This window comes from Acinonyx jubatus, chromosome C1, assembly GCF_027475565.1.
Source record: "Acinonyx jubatus isolate Ajub_Pintada_27869175 chromosome C1, VMU_Ajub_asm_v1.0, whole genome shotgun sequence".
Taxonomy (NCBI): domain Eukaryota; kingdom Metazoa; phylum Chordata; class Mammalia; order Carnivora; family Felidae; genus Acinonyx; species Acinonyx jubatus.
Genome location: NC_069381.1, coordinates 207,943,836 through 207,956,102, shown reverse-complemented (window position 1 = coordinate 207,956,102; position 12,267 = coordinate 207,943,836).

The window sequence follows — 12,267 nt, the reverse complement described above, 5'->3', positions numbered from 1 at the left end:
GCCATGACCTCAGAAATCCTGCTTCTAAACAACTGTCCACACACAACTCAACTGGGATAGGAGAACAGTGAAGGCTCTTCTTACATCTTTTTGTAATAATGAATAAAACCTTTCCCAGGAGACTTTGAGCAGATGTTCACCTACGTTTGTTGACCAGAATATTTATCATACATCTGTGCCTGTACTGCTTATGGCCAAGAGCATAGAATCACCACAACTGGACTGGACTAACTGCCATTCACTAACTGGGGATATGAAGTAAGTCTCACTCCTGAGCTCATGAGAAGGGAAGGTGGGGAGAGAATGGGAAGAGCAATGACCATCATGTTGGTTGTGTCTATCTTCAGAGTGTTTCACTATCATTTGAAATTACAACATTAGGGAAGAGAATCACATCTGACTTAAACTTCTCAGAATAACTACTCTCCCTCATTATTGTAAGGTTCGCCTCCCACACTGGTTGGTATTTCATTCAGGTAGGGATTGGGGGAAAGTTGGCCTGGTCGCCCCTTTTGTCCTCATAGGACTTTACAGAAAAGGATTGGAGAAGTAGATTGTTGGACATGACCTCCATTGCTCAAACACGTCAACAGTCTTTTCCTAAATTGCAAAAGCAGAGATACAAAGTGAATGCACTTCCAGACATATCTCGCAAACCAAGGTTGGAAATGTGCTCCCTTGCAATTATCAGAAAGCCTCAGGACGAGAGATACTCTAGGCAGGTTGAGATGCTTCCAAGATGACTGTGAAATTTAGAGCTAAGAGTTCATCATTTGTGCGAACAAATTTAGGTAGATTAGCTTGAACAGAGAGTCAAATGTCTAATGATGGCCTAAAGTGAAATTTTAATTTCTTGAACTGCTTGAACTATGGCATTATATTTTTGGTGATCTCAAAATTAATAGGGTGAAAACTGTAACTTAGTTACAAACTTCTAAACTGTCCCTGTCTTGTGAAACATATTGTAGTAGAAATTACTGAACCCAGAGTGATTTCAAGTTTGCCCTGCATACATCTCTGATACTGCTTATGCAGACATTAAGCTGGCTGTTTTTGGATTCCAGGATCTATCCCAGAAATTTCGTGGTAGGACGTGGAGAGAGTAGGGGTGGGGAGGGAGTGCCTTTCTCTTAAACATCAAATACAGCACACACATGCACGCATGCACATGCACACACACACACACACACACACGCGCGCGCGCACACACACCACCTTGATCGATTAATTAATGGTGTTGATTAGTTGAATTCTGTTGTTATAAAGTTGATTTTAAATTGTTCTTTCTATTTTCTGTGCCATCTGTGATTCTACTGTCTTCTATCAGGGTGACCCCACTTTACAGAACCCATGTGGATCTCTCGGCACACAGAAATGGCAAAGGCACTTCTCTGGGTTTCCTAACTGGCATTTGATTAGCCGCGCATTCATATGCATTCCCTGATCTAATTTTCACAGACGTTGTGTGCATTCAATGGAGCAGGCCTCAGTATCCTCGTTTTATGGATGAGCAAACCGAGGCTTGGGTTTAAATAAGTTTTGTAAAATCACACAACTGCTAAATGGCAAAATTGAGATTTCATATCAGGTACTTTACGTCTAAATAAAGCCTTCTTTTTCCTCCTGGTATAAAAGTCTGATCTATAACGTCCAACCCTAATTTTGCATGTTAGGTTGGAACGACCATAACTACTCTCAAACTTAGAAGAGTATGAGCAGAACTCCTTCAGAATGCAGAAGTGCTGTGATAATACACCACTGTTCTCTTTCTTAACATGCAGAATCTCTAAAGGAGAAATCAAGGAGGCACTTAATGGAAGGGTTGTTTCCTGCTACTTGCAAAACAAGGGCTAGAAGGGGGACCAGTTTGTTGTTGGACGTGTGTAGCAATGGAACGACAACAGCAGACTTGCATGGGATTCAGAACTCAGGCTCTGTAGTCACAGAACTTCCCCCAACCCTCCAGTCTGCACCCAGCTTACCCCACCTCTACCCGCCACTGACTCGAGACCCTGGACTCACCTAAAATAGTCAGTTTCATCCTCACAAAATTCAGCTAACCTACTGTGCTTTGATTCACCACACGCACCAAATGTAGTTTGAATATTACAACAAAGGAATCCTAACAAAATAAACTAGCCTCCAATTTTGCAGAGAAAGAAGTCATTGGATAGAAATTCCCAACACATCTCCAGGGTTATCTTTACTGGATGGTGTATCCTTTCTTCCTTCTCTCGATGCAATGGAAAAGCTACCCTTCCACTTTCCAATGCTCATCCTTTGTATTTCCAATTCTTTCTCCTCCTGACTTCTCAGCATTGCACCCTTCAAGACTCTTTCTTATAAAGCACTCTCTCTCCTGCTTCCTGTGACAATATACCCTCTGGTGTCGCCACACCCTTGTGGTTGTTCTTTAGTAATTATTCCTACACCTCCAGGCCATTAAGTTTTGCATTCTTCAGGTATGTTCCAGGTCTTCTCGCTATCTGCCTCTGTGAATGCCATTCATCCCCATGGTTTAAATTGCCTTCTTCTGATCTGATTCACAAAATCACAAACCAAACTCAAACATCTCTTGATATTCAGGTCCTGATATCCTACTGTGTACTGTATGTGCCTTTTCTATCAGCTTTCCCACCGGCACGGGAAAATGAACATGTCACAATGCAAAACCACCTTTCACCCTACAATCGCTCCCTCTCCCATGCGCCCTCTATGCTACTCCCAGTTAATTGGGATTAACTGTTAATTAACAGTTAATGATTGCTCGGGTCACAAGACGGGGCACCTCGTTTCACCACTCACTCCTCCTGCACACCCTTCCATCCAGTCCTTCAGCAAAGCCTGCATTCCGCAATTAAATGTCTGGAACCTTCTGAGTTCCCTCTCTCTTCTGCCACCTCTCCAGTTCAGGCCAGCATCTTTTTCATTTGGATTTCTGTAAAAGCCTCTCACTCCAAGTTTGCCTTATTTTAATCAGATTTCCTTTTTGCAGCCAAAACTGTTATTCTCACAGGCAAAACCAATACAACCATTCTTCTGCTGAAAATATGTCAAGAGCTCCCTGTTTCTTTCAGAATGGAGTGCCTGAGATATCTGGTTTTTGTTTGGTTTCCAAGCCTCCAATTTTGCTTTAAGTTTGTTTTTTCAGCAATGTTTTTTTTTCCAATGCAATGTTACTACACATAATTAGAGATTGTTGTGATTTTTGTTCAATTTGGTATCCTCATTAGAACGAGAGCAGTGAGTTACGCTTTACAAACACCGTATTATTTCTACATCATTGTGATATGGTTTTATGTTGAATGTATACAGGGAAAAATGACATTGGAATTAAGGCAATAGCGACATGTACAAGCCAAGCACTATACCCTGACGCGGTCCTGAGCTGGCCATTACTAAGTGTTTTAGTTCCTTAAAAGTGTGATAGCTTTTTCATACGTGCTTTACCCTTTGGATCATTCTCCTCTATTCCCTACTGTCTTCTGTCTATCTCTGTTTTAGCCTAACTTACTTATTCTAAAGCCTTCTCTGATTCCAATAAACTCGTTTTAAAGGTTTCTTTTACGGAAACTCAGAAACCCTATTATTTCCCTAACATGATAGTCATCATACTATAAGGCAATTGCCTATTGCCCTTTCTCCCCAACTAGACTCTAAGCACCATGAGAGTTGGGAATATATAATAACAATTACAGATTATATATATCACATATATATATGATATACATAGGATATATAGCATATATGATATATCACATATGATATATATGATATCCGTGGACTCTAATAGAGGGTCTGACACATAATAAGTGTGTAATAGGCACATTAGCTGAATAAATAAATCATTGAATGAATAGTAACATTTCAGTTGATTCCTAAAGTTATTGGTAAACTTCAACACTCCAAGTTAAGAAAGATATTCCAACAGGAAGGATAGCATATAGCAACACACAGAATTAGAAAACTGGGGGACAAGAATAAGAAACTGAAGTGAATATTTTCACAAGAATAGTAAGTAGGCTAAACCGTAGGAGGATAAATCCAGAGGAGAAAGAAACCAGTCAGAAAGCCAGTGCAGTAACAGAGGTGAGAAGGAAGCACATTTCTCGTTGAAGTATTGTTGACACACAACGTTACACTAGATTCGGGTGTACAGAGTGATTCAACAAGTCTGTATGTTTCCCTATGTGTACCACAAATGAAGCCACCGCCCGTCACTATACAACACGCTTATGATACAATCGGCTACATTCCTTATGCTGTACCTTTTAGCCCTGTGACTTGTTCTTTCCATAACTAGAAGCCTGTATCTCCCACTTCCCTTCACCCATTTTGCCCATCCCCCACCTCTGTCCCTCTGGCAACCATCAGTTTGTTCTCTGTATACATGGGCCTGTTTGTGCTTTTCGTTTGTTTATTATTTGTTTTGTTCGTTAGATTCCACATACAAGTGAAATCATATAGTATTTGTCTTTCTGCGAATGACTTATTTCACTTAGCATGATAGTCTCTAGATCCATCCATGTTGTTGCACATGGCAAGATCTCATGCTTTTTGAAGCTAATATTCCATTGCATACATATTCCACATCTTCTTTATCCATTCATCACCCAATAGATAATTGGGTCGCTTCATATCTTGGCTATTGTAAATACAGCTGTAAGAAAGAGGAACATTTTTGACCAAAGTCTGAATACTATATGGGACCTTGAAAAAATATTAGGCCATTAGAGTAGGTAAAACAAGCCATTCAGACTGATTTTCGGAAAACACCAACAGAAATAAGTCAAGAGGCAAAAGAGGCATACAATTTATGTGGTTCTATCCTGGCTGATGCCTTGACACACTATTAGAAATTGAGAAAGGACAAACTTCTGTCAGTTTGCAAGTATCCAGCAATTATTGGTGCCTTTTTCCTTCCATTGGCAAAAGGCCAATGAAGTATTTTTGTCTCCCAACTTAAGAATTCATGGTGAGAAATTCATGGTCAGGAAGGTGTAGGTGACGGGTTATGTATTTTGAATGCCCACTTGAACACAAATGGCTTTATTGTGGGTTTCTTCATATGTACAGCCATCTTCCTTCCCAGAATACGGAACTAAATCTTGAACACAAATATCAGAATTTAAACAAGTTGATTTCTATTAGTCAAGGACATTTTGAACAAATAGAAACAAATATATATTTTATCGAAGTCGCTGAAAATAATTCCAAGATGTCTACCTTCTTAGAGAGATTGCTTTTATTGGCAAAAGGAAATCATCAAGAAGCAAAAAAGAGAAAATAATCATCCAAGGTTCCTTCTTAAAGGAGAAAAAAGTGCCTGACACACACGGGACATTTGATACACCTCTACTGAAGCCCGAGACAGAAGTGATGATGAATTTCAGGTGTCGGAGAAGTCATGAGGAGAAGGTTTGGATTTCTCCGTGTTCCTGAAATCACATTGCACATGGAGAAGCTGCGCACGGAAATCATCACCACCCTCAACCCCATCTCCTCTCTTCCAAAAAGGCAAAACTTCACTTCCAATGAAGAACTACGAGGGCAAGACAGACCTACCGTACCTCTCAGAAAATTTCCTCTGACATGTTTTTCAAATGAAGGGTCCCACCCCATGTACTTGTCATCATCATACTTTATAAAAATTGAAATAGAGTAGAATGGAAAATGCAGGGCCTGAAACGCAGATTGTAAGGCTAAGTATGGCATTAACTTTTCTTTCAGCCACGTGCGTCTATTTGTGTGTGTGTGTGTGTGCGCGCGCGCGCGTGTGTGTGGGGGGGGTGTGGTTTTACCGGGTCACAATGAAGAATACGGTGTCAAATACATTTCTTTCAGTCAGTCATGGTCAAAAAGGTCTGAAGGATCCTGCCCATCCCCAGCCAGCTCCCTTGTTCTGCTCCACATGCAGCCGAGCGTGTGACTGCCAGAAATTTCCAGCTCCATGGAAACATTCCTGTCTGGTGTCCCCTGCCTTTAGCACTTGAGCTATGAACACTAGCTCACTTTATAGCTTGTCTGTCTCTAGGCTGACCAACTCACAGGGACCCTGTGTGCTTTCCACTTGTCCCGCCTGTGTTTATGTCTGGTCATCTCGAGCCACCAAATCCGTTCAGGGAAAATGTGTGTGAAAGACCAGTTTTGTTCTTAGTGTACAATCTAAACTTGCATTAGAGAAGCTGGTTGTCAAAGAATTTTTCTCTTTGAAAAAAATTTAACTTCAAGACATCCTCATGCTGTATCTCTATTCACAGTCTGTCCATCACATTCTTGTTTCTCCGTTGACCTTTGGATAGCTTTGGATCGCCTTTGTCATTCGGTGTCCAAGGACAGTTTGGCCTTGAAGGTTGTACTGGTGCAACCCCCTAAGCATTCAAGGACATAAGGAAAAGAAATACACAAATTACTAACGGAAAAACATTTTTAAACACTTGCGAATTTGAAGTTAAGGTAGAAATTGCTCGATGAGCGTGGCACATTGACACAGAGTCCTAGTTCTCCTGATTCTAGAGGATTCAGCAAGCCCCTTAGTTAACAAAGAAGTTTGATCGTGTTTACTTAGTAGCACAGCCCAGAGCTGAGAATCCACCCTTCTCTTTATTCCCCTGAGTTGATCCTTTAGGAAGAGAGACTTTGGTCAAGTTGTCTTGGGGACTCTGGGATCACACAGTGCTGACCTGCTGGTGGCCAGCTGAGAGGTGCTTCTGCTGTGCTCTTCACCAGACCAAGGGCCAACTTTGAGAAGAGGCCCCTGAGCCTGCCTGCGGTGGTGAGCATCACACCCCCCAGGTATTTGCCTCTGTTTTAGTCCGTTCGGCTGCTATGATGAAATACCACAGACTGGGTAGCTTATACATCACAAGAGCTCATGTCTCCCCATTGCGGAGGCTGCAGGTCTGAGCTCAGGTGCCTGCATGCTCCGTCTTGCACATCTCAGACTTTCTGCTCTGTCCTTACAAGGTAGGGAGCTCTCCCCGGTCTGTTTTATGCAGGTACCAATCCCATTCGTGAGGGCTTGACCCTCATGACCTAATCACCCCAAAGGCCCCATCTCCTAATGTCATCGCTTTGGGGAAAAGGTTTCAACAAAAGAATCTGGGGGATGCATTCGACCATAGCACCTGCCCTCACAGCTTCTCTGCAGAGGGGTTAGCCATGAAAGCATAAGGAAGCCAGATGGCTTACCAGACAGTAACAGGCACAAAGGAGTTACAGAACCTTCCTTTGGTCAGTCCAGTTCAAGAGCTCAGTTTGCATGTGAGGATGAACAATGCAGACTGGGGAAAGAGTAAAACCAAGACATCTAGAGGCTAGAATGAAGAAAGGTCATGTATGGCGACTCACCCAAGATCTAGGGAATGACCTGATCATGGCAGGACTTGAACCTGGGATCTTGAAGCACAGCAACAGTAGGTTTATCCCTTTGCATTTGAATAATATCAGCAGAATGGTGCTTTCTAGTTCGCAAACAATGCTTACATATATTATTGATTTTACCCTCTTAACACTGTGAAGTCATTAGAAGACTTTCATCCAGGTTTTACAGACAAGAGAACAGAGAATCTGAGAGGCAAAATGATTTATTCCAGGGCCATGAAACCCTCAATCTCGGAGCTGAGATGCAAATGAGAAGCTACACAAATCGAAGTACCTTGCAAAATACTAAGGGCGCCAGAGTGTTCATTGGGATTGCATTCAAACAACGGTGGGCTTGATTAAAAACTTAAGGATGGCAGAAATGGGCTAAGAAAAGAGGGGGCCTACATTACCAGTGATCTGGGGGCGGGAGAAACAGGTCGAAGAACAAGTTGAGAATGTGTAAGAGTGTAAGGAAAGTGACAAATGGGCCACATGCTAGACAGAAAAAAATGCCAGGCTCGTAATCACTCAGGTAATAAGATGCTTCAATTATTCAACGTCACGTCGGATTCCCTCTATTTCTCATGGCAGCCTGATGACAGCAGCCTACCAAATCAACCCAAATCTCCTACAAAACTGTCACCATTTTGTTACAGGTGGTGGAGACCACCCTTCTATCATCTCTGAGGACTCAATGCTGATGAGCTAAAGCGTCAGCCTTCTCTTGAGTTCAGCCTCACGCAGCAGCTATTTTTTATACTGAAAGAATCTCAAGCTCCCCAAGAGAGGAAGCTGCCCACTGGGTGATCTGCACCCCATGTTTGAGATCTGGAGCTGAGTCCTCAACAAACACCATCGATCTTCCCCAAAAGTGATGTCAAGAAGTAATAGCAAAGGTTTATTATTTATAAATGTATTAGAAGAGAAGCTGCTCTTGGCAGTGGATGTGAGGAAGGAATGGGAAGGGGCTGGTTTTGTGTGTGTGTGTGTGTGTGTGTGTGTGTGTGTGTGCATGCATGCACACTTATGTGCATGACATTAGTGCCATCAAACATTTTTAGCTCTGAATATATACGACTTTGGTAAGCGTGTAAAATAACATTAGAAAGTAAACATGAGAAGAGCAAAGGGCAAATGAAAGGCAAGCTTAGTGGAAGTAGGAGTCACTGGGAAGTGCCAGATAGAAATCCCATTCATGCTGGCCCAAGTGTAAACCAGGAGCTTTCTGCAAGACTGAGAGGACAGAGAGATGGGGCTGGTGAGACTTTCTTCATTTCCTTGTGGGCAACATGGGGGAAAGGGCACCCTATCTGCATGTAGAAAACCTGTGTTGTCAGTTCCCTGTTCCTTAATTCACTGATTTGTTCATTTACTCAGCCAATACTAATTGAATGCTGACTAGACAGGAACATCTGTATAAGGAAAATAAGAGACAGAGGCCCAGCCCCACTGAAGTGAACATTATAATAAGAAAAATAATTAAATAAATAAGTAAATAAATTTAAAAAAATATTGTGTGAGATTGTGGTAAGGGCCAAGAAAAATATAAAGCAGAATAAGGAATTTTGTCTGGAGAAGATCTCTGTAATTGGTTCCGAATGGTGTGGGAGGCAGAACTGGCCTCAAGATCCCCTTCTCCTGATATACGCACACACAGCATAATCCCCTGAGTGCTGGTGGGATCTGTGAAATGATGGGATTTCATTTCTGAAGTTATATTACGTGGCAAAATGGATCTCGCAGATACAATTAAGATCCCTAATCAGTTGACTTTGAGTAAATCAAAACGGAGATTTTTCTGGGTGAGATTGACCTAATCAGGGAAATCCTTTAAAAGGGTCCAGGCCAGGGATGCCTGGATGGCTCAGTTGGTTGAGCATCCAACTCTTGATTTCGGCTTAGGTCATGACCTCACAGTTCATGAGATCGAGTCCTGCATTGGGTTTTCTGCTGACAGGGAGGAGCCTGCTTGGGATTCTCTGTGTCTCCCTCTCTCTTCCCCTCCTCCAGTCATGCACGTGTGCATTCTCTCTCTCTCTCTCTCTCTCTCTCAATGTCTGTCTCTCAAAATAAATAAATAAACTTAAAAAAAGGGATCCAGACCATTCTAGAAGTCAGAAGTTCTCTCCTGCTGACCTAGAAGAAAACAAACAGCCATGCTCTCAATCATCTATGGTGGGAGTCAATTGACTAAGACCTGACGGTGGCTTTTAGTTGTTGAGAGCTACCCTGGTTGACAGTTTAAAAAGGGGGTCCTCCATTCTACATCCATTAGCACCTGACAGATTTGAGGAGAGGACCCCAAGCTCCCGATGAGACCTCAGTCACCCAGCACCTTGATTTCAGTCCTACGAGGTCCTGAACAGAGAACTCAGTTATGTTGTGTCTAGATTTTGGACAGAAACTAAGGTTATAAATAAGTGATGCTTTAAACCACAAACTTTGTGGTAACTTGCTATGAAGTGATAGAAAATCAATACAGCATGATATTAGCAGGTACCAGTTTTGCTTTCCCAAAAGGCGAGCCACCTACCCAAACAATTTGTGAACATCGCTCACCAAATCCACCTCTCAAGCTTCCAGAATTTTACTTTCAAGGGGGAAAGACAGAGAAGGCAAAGTAACCACAAGCTCACGTGGGATAGTTTTTCTATAACTGCATGGGAGAATACTGGGCAGCTGGAACAAGGTCCTTCATTGATGCAGTGCCCTTCCCTTGCTGGCCCACCACTATTTGGACATGGTGCTTGGTGTCAAAGACATGGAGCACAATAATTCCACATAGACACTAACTCCTGACTTCAGGATGAGGTGAGTTGGCCTCCTTTGTCTCAAAGCTTCTTAGAGTAATGATGTTTTATGGCCCTTTATGACAGCCCATTACCTCCAAAAAAGGGAGGACAGCAGAAAATGAATATTTTATTGGCTCCCATACAGTGGGCATGGCCCGAAGTAAAAATAAATGTTCTATGACATTCATCTTTATAAAATGCATTCTCTATAACCATAAAAGGATTCAACGATTCATCTTTTTACATGTCTCTCAGCAGTAATGATAGTAAATAATCGTGGTCATATTCTTAGATGGTCCTTATGCTGGGAAATGTTTTGCTCAGGTAGTAACAAGTTTCTGTTACACAAAGAAAAATTATGAACACACTGGTTGGGGATCGACTTCATTTCAGTATTGCTGTTAGCTTTTTCTAAGTCAGACAAGGAGTGATTTTGGGGGGGGAGGATGATCTAGGATTTCCTGCAGAATAATGACTTTGAGAACCTCAGGATTTCCAAAAACAAACAAACACCAATCAGTTAAAAGTCCCAAGCATGAAAAATTGACTTCCTACAAATGACTTGCAAATGACATTGAGAGGGTACAAGTGACATTGTGGGGGTTCCACTGACTATCTGGCAATGGCTATGATAGGAGTATCCAGAAAGGTGGTAAAACAGAAAATAGAGCAGTCAAGTCAAGGGAGAAAAAGGAATAACTAAAAGGAATTTGTGTTGCAGGGAGAGTTGAAGTTTCAATTGGGACAAATTTGATTGCTAATCCTTTATCAGATCCACTTGCCGAATTCTGCTATACCCTATTAATTTTTACTTGTTTATCTTGGCTTTCTCTGGATAGAAAATATTAACTATTTTTATTAATTTCTCGACATCATGTAAAATGATCAACTGCTCTTTCCCTTTGTTGAAAACTTTTTCTTCTATCACCTTATCTCCCTTGATGTTGTCATCTGCCAACACCCCCCCCCCCCCCGCCCAACCAGCATCTTTGGCTACTCGTTCTCATTTTATCCTTCCAGCACCTTCTTCTCTAATCAAATATTCAATTTTGAAGTCGGTTAAGATTTATCTTTGAACATATTCACTTCTTGCTCTACATTATGTCTTCATTTCTCCTACACTTTATCCAGTCCCATGACTTCGATTACCACTTCTATTAAAAATGTAGTTGCTTTCTGAATTGTTCATATTAGTCTTTCTGACAGATGTTGGAGAGGATACGGAGAAAGGGGAACACTTTTGCCCTGCTGGTGGAAATGCAAACTGGTGAGGCCATTCTGGAAAACAATATGGAGCTTCCTCAAAAAATTAAAAATAGAACTACCTCACAACCCAGCAATTGCACCACTAGGTATTTATCCAAAGGACACAAAAATGCTGATTTGAAGGGGCATGTGCACCCCAGTGTTTATAGCGGCACTATCAACAACAGCCAAATTATGGAAAGAGACCAATGTCCATCAACAGATGAATGGATAAAGATGTGGTGTGTGTGTGTGTATATATATATATATATATATATATATATATATATATATATGGAATATTACTCAGTGATCAAAAAGAATGAAATCTTGCCATTTAAAACAATGTGGATGGAAAAAGAGTATATCATGCTAAGTGAAATAAGTCAGTCAGAGCAAGACAAATAGCATAATTTCACTCATATGTGGAATTTAAGAAACAGAATAGATGAAGATAGGGGAAGGGAAGGAAAAAGTAAGATAAAAAATGAGAAGGAGACAAACTATAAGAGACTCTTGAATACAGAGAACAAACTGAGGATTGCTGGAGGGGAGGGGAGTGGGTGGGAGGATGAGCTAAATGGATGACTGGCACTAAGGAGGGCACTTGTTGGGATGAGCACTAGGTGTTATATGTAAGTGGTGAATCACTGGGTTCTACTCCTGAAGCCAAGACTGCACTGTATGTTAACTAAAAAAGAATGTATTTGCAATGTAGCTGCTGTGTCTCTATCTGTATCATGGTTCCTCAGGCAGAAAGGAAGGGGGGAGGTCACATGGGCAAAAGAATGGTACATGTGCCATGAAAGCAAACACCTTCCCTGAAGTTCTTGGAAGAGTTCTTTTACTGTCTCATTCGACAAAT